The sequence below is a fragment of the Triticum urartu genome, chromosome 4A, assembly GCF_056163025.1.
Source record: "Triticum urartu cultivar PI428250 chromosome 4A, HENAU_Tu73, whole genome shotgun sequence".
In the NCBI taxonomy this organism is placed as follows: domain Eukaryota; kingdom Viridiplantae; phylum Streptophyta; class Magnoliopsida; order Poales; family Poaceae; genus Triticum; species Triticum urartu.
The window spans coordinates 33,151,802-33,159,229 of record NC_141876.1 but is presented as its reverse complement, the minus strand read 5'-3'; the positions used below and the strand labels follow the sequence as shown (position 1 = coordinate 33,159,229).

General features: G+C 48.6%; 1 pseudogene; it reads left to right on the top strand.

Moving 5' to 3' along the window:
- Positions 1-3,405: 3,405 nt before the first annotated feature.
- Positions 3,406-4,084, top strand: LOC125554559 (zinc finger protein 36 pseudogene; annotated as a pseudogene).
- The last annotated feature ends 3,344 nt before the right edge of the window (positions 4,085-7,428 follow it).

Below are 7,428 nucleotides of genomic sequence, written 5' to 3'. Positions count from 1 at the left end.
AAGACGAGCAATTTCTTGTATATCCTATTTTAGATGACATCTCATTCACATACGAGAAAGTAGTGCCTTAGCTTGGCCTTGTTTTTTTAAAACGAGAAATTCTTTCGAGCTCTTTTGTTGGAATTTTTCATTAAACAGATGGAGGGTGTCAAAGTTTGCACATGCATACATAGTTTGAACTCTCTCAGGATCAATATATGAACTTTTATAGTTTCTTTTTTCACTAAAATCTGAGTTGTTGATTTTTGTTTTCTAACACACGATATGCCACAGCAAAATACAAGGTTTTTATAATCATTTTTGAGAAACAGGTAAATACAAGGTTTTTATAATCATCAGACTGCTCGGTTATTTCAAACTGAACTTCACATTCACGCACTGTAATATATTTCCAACATCAAGCACCAACATGAACCATAAATAAGCATAATTTAATCACTTCAAAAAGAGCAGGCATCAAGAAAGATTGCTGCAGCTAAACAAAAGGAAAATTTATCAGCTACAAGTTTTTTTGTGCTCCCCTGCATACACACAACAATTATCAACTTCCATATAGATGGACTTCAATTTTTCTGACATGAACTTTTCTGTTGTCGCTATATATGAACTTATCCTATAACCAAAGAGAGAGGTGCAACGAGACAGGGTAAAATGTTACAAAAAACACACTTTTTTGTTTGAGACATATACAAAAACAGCTTGTGTACATGAACGACTACAAGTTGAAGTGACTAGTTAAGTGAAACGCTTTGTAGTATTAGCTCCTTCGTGTGTTGACCAATTCCACCAAGAACAATGCATGTATGGAACATGCCAAGCGGGATGAGGGAACGGGAGCAGGAGCTGCTCAACTATGACCTGGTTAAAGAACTTCATTGCATCCCTAGAAAGCAGCTTTTTGAGCCCCTTCTCCATCTCTTCCTAGGCCAGAGACTCATGTGGCTTCTCAGGCACTGCAGAGTTGAGTGTGCACGTTGGCCCGCGCCGCTTGAACAACCTGGACTTCTGAACTTTTGAAGAAGAACAAGAAAATATAGAGGTGATTCAGCACATCACAAGTAGCTATTAGATATAAAATAGGTTCAGAGAGGATACCAAGGAGGCGCGGTCGCCATCCAGAATTCCGAACTTGGGCGGCGGCTGCTGCTGGAAGAGGAACCAAAAATGGGTTCGATGCTGTCGGTTTAAGATGAAGGAGATGTGATCCGGACTGTGTTTGCCACGGTCGCCTCGGCCTCGCGTTGGTCGCCGCGAGATGGATGTGGCCAGCGTGGCATGCGAGGTGGTTCGCGTCTGCCTACACGCGACATGGACGAATCCCCACCGGGAGAGCGGTGCCTGAGCTTTGCCGGCGGCATCCTCGGGGAGGCGTAGGGTGCAGACCGCAGGTGGGTTCTCCATGACGCATAACAACGACGAGATGCAGGCAGCGGCGCGTGGCAGGTCGCGTAGGAAGGGGGGAAGGTCGAGCCGGAAAGGGGCGAGGTCTGGCCGCACTGGCGGAGGTGGTCGGGGTGGAGAGCGACGACGGAGGTGGTCGGCGGCACGGTGGAAGGAGGGGGTGGCCGACGCCATGGTTTAAGGAGGGGGTGGCCGACGCCGTGGTGGAAGAAGGTAGCGGTGGCTGGTGCAGCAGTGGAAGAAGGTGGAGGTGGTCGGCGCCGTCGTCGAAGCAGGTCGAGGGAGGCAGCAGGAGGCGCGGCGGGGGGCGGCGGAGGTAGGCTCGTCGGGGACAGGGTGGGCGGCGGCGGGGGCGCATCGGGGCTGAGGGACGCAGCAGCGGGAAGCACACCGGGGCCGTGGGGCTAGCGGCGGGAGCCGCACCGGAGCCAGGGAGGCGGCAGCAGGCGATGGATCGAGAGGTTGCCGGGGCGCTGGTGGGGGATCATGGGAGGAATTGGGGGGCGCTGGCGTGGATCGTGGGATCGGGGGAAGCGGTGGACCGGCGGGGGCGTGGGTGATTTTTAGGAAGGGGTGTGGGTTATTAGGAAGTTCGGGAACAGCTAATCGTGTTTATATAGGGCGTGCCGTGATCCAAATAACTATTTTGATCCTAGGATCAGAATAGTGTTGTCCTATATATATAGCAAAAGAGCACGTGCGTTGCAATGGGAGAGAAAACATAACACACGCTCTTAACTCAACAACCATCACTCAAGACCACAATAGGTCCCTCTCCTTTAATTTTTGCGAGGCATCATATTTGTGTTGCCGCTTATCCTCCTTCTCACCCTCGCCGACGATGACCTCTGTGTTCACACAAAACAACCAAAAACGTGTGTTGAATATGGTTAATCCTAAGGCGTCTCTCTCTGCCCCTCTCTCCCTCTCTCTCTCTCTCTCTCTCTCTTTCTCGCTTTCTCTCACTCTCGCGATGAGAAATCTATTGTTTTCCCCTGCGACAGTTTTTAGAGGTATGCATGTGTAGTTATCGATGTTTTCTTTTCCGTATATGGTTATAGTAGGGTGTTTATTTGCAATCCGGATCGCCGCTGATATTGCAAAAAACGAATCATGCGCTATAAATTATAAGTTTGCTTCCATAACGATATTTAAAAAATATTTAACAGGTAAAATTAACATCATATTTAGATTCCACACATTTTTCTAATAAAATTTCATATATAATATGTTAAAATCGAAGTTACGGTTTAAAAGATACATCTAATTTGGAAAATCATTTGGTTTGACTCAAATATATTCCAAAATAATATTTAAAAATACTTAACATGTAAAAATAATCTCATATTCATATTCTACATATTTTTCTAATCAAACTTCATATATAACATGTTCAAATCGGAGTTACGATTTAAAAGATATGGATGACTTTAAAAAGCATTTATTTGACTTAAATATGATCCACGGATGAATTACCTAAAACATCAGGGGGGTTTGAAAAATGTAAAATAACGGTTCAGGTGTGACTTAAATCCGGACGGCGGGTTGATTTCAAGAAAAGACAGGGACTTTTATGTAAACTACCAAAATAACGATTCGTTTTAACTTAAAACAGGATTGCGGGTTGAATTCTCTGAAATAGAGGGACTTTTCTGAAAAATACCATGACGGACGAAAGAAACCCAATTTGCTTTATTATTAGGTAAAGATATATATATATATATATATATATATATATATATATATATATACATCCGGGCTATTCTGTTATGTGTAATAGAATATTATTCTGTTATCCTTCTTGAACTGACGAATTCGAGGGGTTGAATTAATGCTCTCATTTTTGTCGAACTGATCGTCTTCTTTATGAACTAATGCTCTCAGTTTGGACCTATATTACCGGACTCATGGCGTTTTCATCCCCGCAGCGCAGTCGCCACCGTTGCCGCCGCCATCGAGGAGCTGTAGCTGCTCGCCCTGAGGGCCTTCGCGGGCGCCGACTCCATGTCCGGCACGGCGGCCTCGCGGGCGGCGGAGCGCGTGCCGCCGTGGCGCGAGCAGGTGACGGTCCGCGGGATGGTGGCGGACTAGACCGACCTCTCCCTCTCCCTTTCCCTAGTTCCCACCGCCACGCCGGTGCTCAACAAGGATGACTACCTCGCCATCTGCCTCACCGCGCTTGCCACCACCAGCAAGGAGCAGCATGCGAGCGTGTGGAACCCGTCCCCTACCCGGGCTTACGAGCTGCGGTTCAGCTGCGCGGTCTGCGGGAAGGAGTTTGCGTCGTACCAGGCGATCGACGTGCACAAGTCCAGCCACCGCCCACAAGAGAGCGCTGCATTGCCGCGCAGGCGTCCACGGGCGGTGGGTCAGAGGCGAGCGCGGCGACGTCCTCGAGCGAGAGTAGTGGTGGCCTGCATCAGTGCACCGTCTATGAGCGGGGCTTCACGACCGGGCAGGTGCTCGGAGGGCACAAGAACTGGCACTACTGGGACGGCACCTCCGTTTCCATGTCCATGCCCATCTTCGTGTCGGCGTCCTCTGCCGTGCTGAGGAACTTCGACCTGAACCTGCTGTCGATGCCGGAGAACGCAGGGGTGAAGAGGTGGGACGAGGAGGAGGAGGTGCAGAGCCCTCTCCCCACCAAGAAGCTGAGGCTTTTGCTGTAAAAGAAGGAGAGATGGCCAATGGTCAACCGCCCCTTGACTGATTTGTTCATTTGTTGAATTCGATTAGGTATCACCATGATTTGTTGATTTGTTGTATTTATAAGGACATAAAGAAATTAAAACTATGGGCTTAATTCCATTTCCATGCTCCAGCGCCCTTCTCTGATCTCTCTGTGTCCATGGTGAGCCGCGCTTCCCGATTTTCCTGGGTCGCTGATGTACTATCATAATAACTGAAACTTTGGCATTGCTCGCAAGACCATAGCACCAGGGTTGCGGTCACTCACTGAACCTAGCTAGTTTGCATTTTTTTTGTTCTTGATGAGAAAGATATTTACAATTGATTTCGTAGTCGCAATCGGCCTTCAATTTAATTGACGATTTGGTGGTGAAACTAAACACTTTCAGGTACTGATGATCAACTACAAGCTAATCTATCCAAGTGGGACCGCCACTGCCATCCTCATAAACGGGTTCCACAAACCTCAAGGAGATAAGAATGCAAGGTCCGACCCTTTTTATTTTTCCTTTCCTTTGCGTGAAAAGGACATCTTCTTATTCCCAGCTACGATGAATCAAATTGTGTTTTAACTGTGTAAAAATGCTTTAGAAATGGATGGTCCGGACTGATTCAGAATTTCTTTCAACCTTTACCACAACAGGCAGCAGGTCCGTGGGATTCCTCAAGTACTTTGGGATCAACTTCTTCTGGAGCTTCTTCTAGTAGTTCTACACCGACGGCGGTGTTTGCGGCTTCCTCCAGTTTCCCACCTTCGGGCTAAAAGCCTGGAAGTAAACGTAACGCCTATATGACTTCTTTTTTTTCTCGCTAAACAATTTTTAAGTTTCGGTGGTTGAAAAATGAAAATGCATGAGAGAGTTCACCGTTTTAAATCCTCAATGATTCCGTGGCCAGATTTTTATTCGACTTCAGCCTGACGTATGTTGGCGCCGGGATGATCTGCTTGCACCTCGTCAACCTCTCCCTCCTCTTCGGCGCCGTCCTCTCCTGGGGTGTAATGTGGCCGCTCATGAGCAAGTAGGAGGGGAAGTGGTACTCAGCCAAGGCGTCTGCCAGCAGCATGACATGCCTTTCAATGGTTTACGATATCATCGTCCCCGAACTTGCATCGTTTGTATCGTTAAACTGATGACATTTTTATAAAAGAAAAATCTTTTGTTTGTTTTTTAACTCACATTTCTTGCAATGATGTTCTGGACTTCTTTTGTTTTGCGACTTGAACTTTTACCAACTTGAATTACCGCGTATGGATGAGCACTTGAACTTATAGAAGTGAAAGTTTTTGGTTTTAAATTCATATTTGTTTCCTTGTCCTAACTTATGGTATCATCATTATCGAACCTGCATGGTTTGTGTAGCTGAACTAAAATAATTTTTTACCCAAATAAATGTGTTGTGTTTTTTGTTTGAGCATAATTTCCTTGGTTCCTTTGACGGACTTCCTCAAATTTCATAGACAAACTGACTGTGTTTTATTTTTTTAACTTACATGCTAGTAATAATTAAACATTCCCATACAATATTTCACTATTCATGGCATCAACCAAAATAGGCAGGAGAGAGCACTATCGAACTGATCATTGTTTTTTATTCATACTGATCAATGTTTTTAATTCAAATAAATTTCCTTTCTTGCAGAAACATCTAACTGTTATGTACACTTTCTTTAAAAAGTAGCAATCAAATCATCAGACAAAAAAATTGAATTTGCAATTAGTGCTGTCGGAGGATATGACCACGGGTAGCCAAGCCGGCTCCCCATGGCCTTTCAGGAAAAATTACGAGCCAATCCGGCCCTCAAGGATCCAAGACCTTGGGCCACCTTCCTCTTGCTGGCTATCTCCCAGGCCGACTATCGGAAGGCGATCCGACTCCAGCCCTCATAAAGAAAGCTGCGGGAGGGCCGGCTTCGAGAAGCCGGCTGATGAAGCTATGTACCTACGGTAGGGGCACAGACCTGTCCAAAAGAGCCCTACCCAAGGACATCCCTAGAAGAAGTCACCTTTCAATTGACTTGAAGGTATCCCACTCGACGGGTTCAAGACACTCGACCAAGAAGCTATCACTCGACCATGAAGCCAACCACTCGACTGCCAGGAGACCTAAAGTCACTCCGCAGGCAAACGGTCGGCTATTAGGTAGTCTTTATGGTCATTATAGCACTTTATTAGGGGCGTTACCAGTAACACCCAACCTTAAATGTACCTTAAACCCTGCATTACTGAGGGCAGGAGAGGACCGGCGAACTCTATATAAGCCACCCCCCTCAGTATGAAGGGTTCGCACCCCTGTTATTCACACACGCATAATTCAATCGACCGCCTCCGGGCACCGAGACGTAGGGCTGTTACTTCCTCCGAGAAGGGCCTGAACTCGTAATCCTCATATGCTTACAACTCCTCCATAGCTAAGATCTAGCCTCTCCATACACACCCCCCTACATCACTGTCAGAGTTAGAACCACGACAGTTGGCGCCCACCGTGGGGCAGGAATCTTAGCGCCTAAGTGGAGAAGTTGCGATTTTTACGATCCCTTTGATCATGGTTTCGTGCGAAGTTTTGGTGGAGGGCCGCGAGATCCGTCTCGGCACGCTCACGTTCATCGCCGACGACTCTGCCTGGCTTCAGGAGGCACCGCTCGACATCGACGCGCTCCCCGTCCGCGGCGCGACGCACTTCCACGCATGCATTCGTGGCGTCCTCCTGCGGCAGCCGTCGACCCAGTATCAGTCGGCCCCCGTGTCGTCTCCCTGCCTTGTCTCCCACCGGCGCAAGCGCTCCGGTCGGTCGAGGCTTCAGAGGTGGGTGAGGCACGCCGTGGCTCGCGAGTCGGCCACCCCACAAGTCGCGGCAATCGAGCCCGACGAATCCCTCTACGGCCTGTTCGACCTATTGACTGGCTCCGCGGAGACCGCATCCGAGTGCGACAGCAGCGACCCAGCGACTGAGGTTCTGGCGGTCGATGGAACACACAGTCCTCCCGGTTTCCATCGCGCTGATGGAGGCGCGGGTGGGGGCGACCCGTCGCATCCCCATGATGAGTATCTCCCCGAACCTCTCACGTCATTGCAGCGAGAGGAGCTTCGCCGTCGGAACATGGACGCACTCCACACTCCTATTGTCGGAGAAACCCCCGAGGCCCGGGCCTTGGAGGACGCGTGCTTGGCTAACCTGGCCGAGCGCACTCGACTGGAGAATCTCCAGCGAATACTCGACGAGCAAGCGCGTCAGCGAGCTCCTGAGTCCAGTCGACGTCAGCAAGCTCCTGAGTCCAGTCGGCGTCAGATCTTCCCGCCGCCGCAGGTATATCGAACCCCAATTCAGAATTTGGCCGCC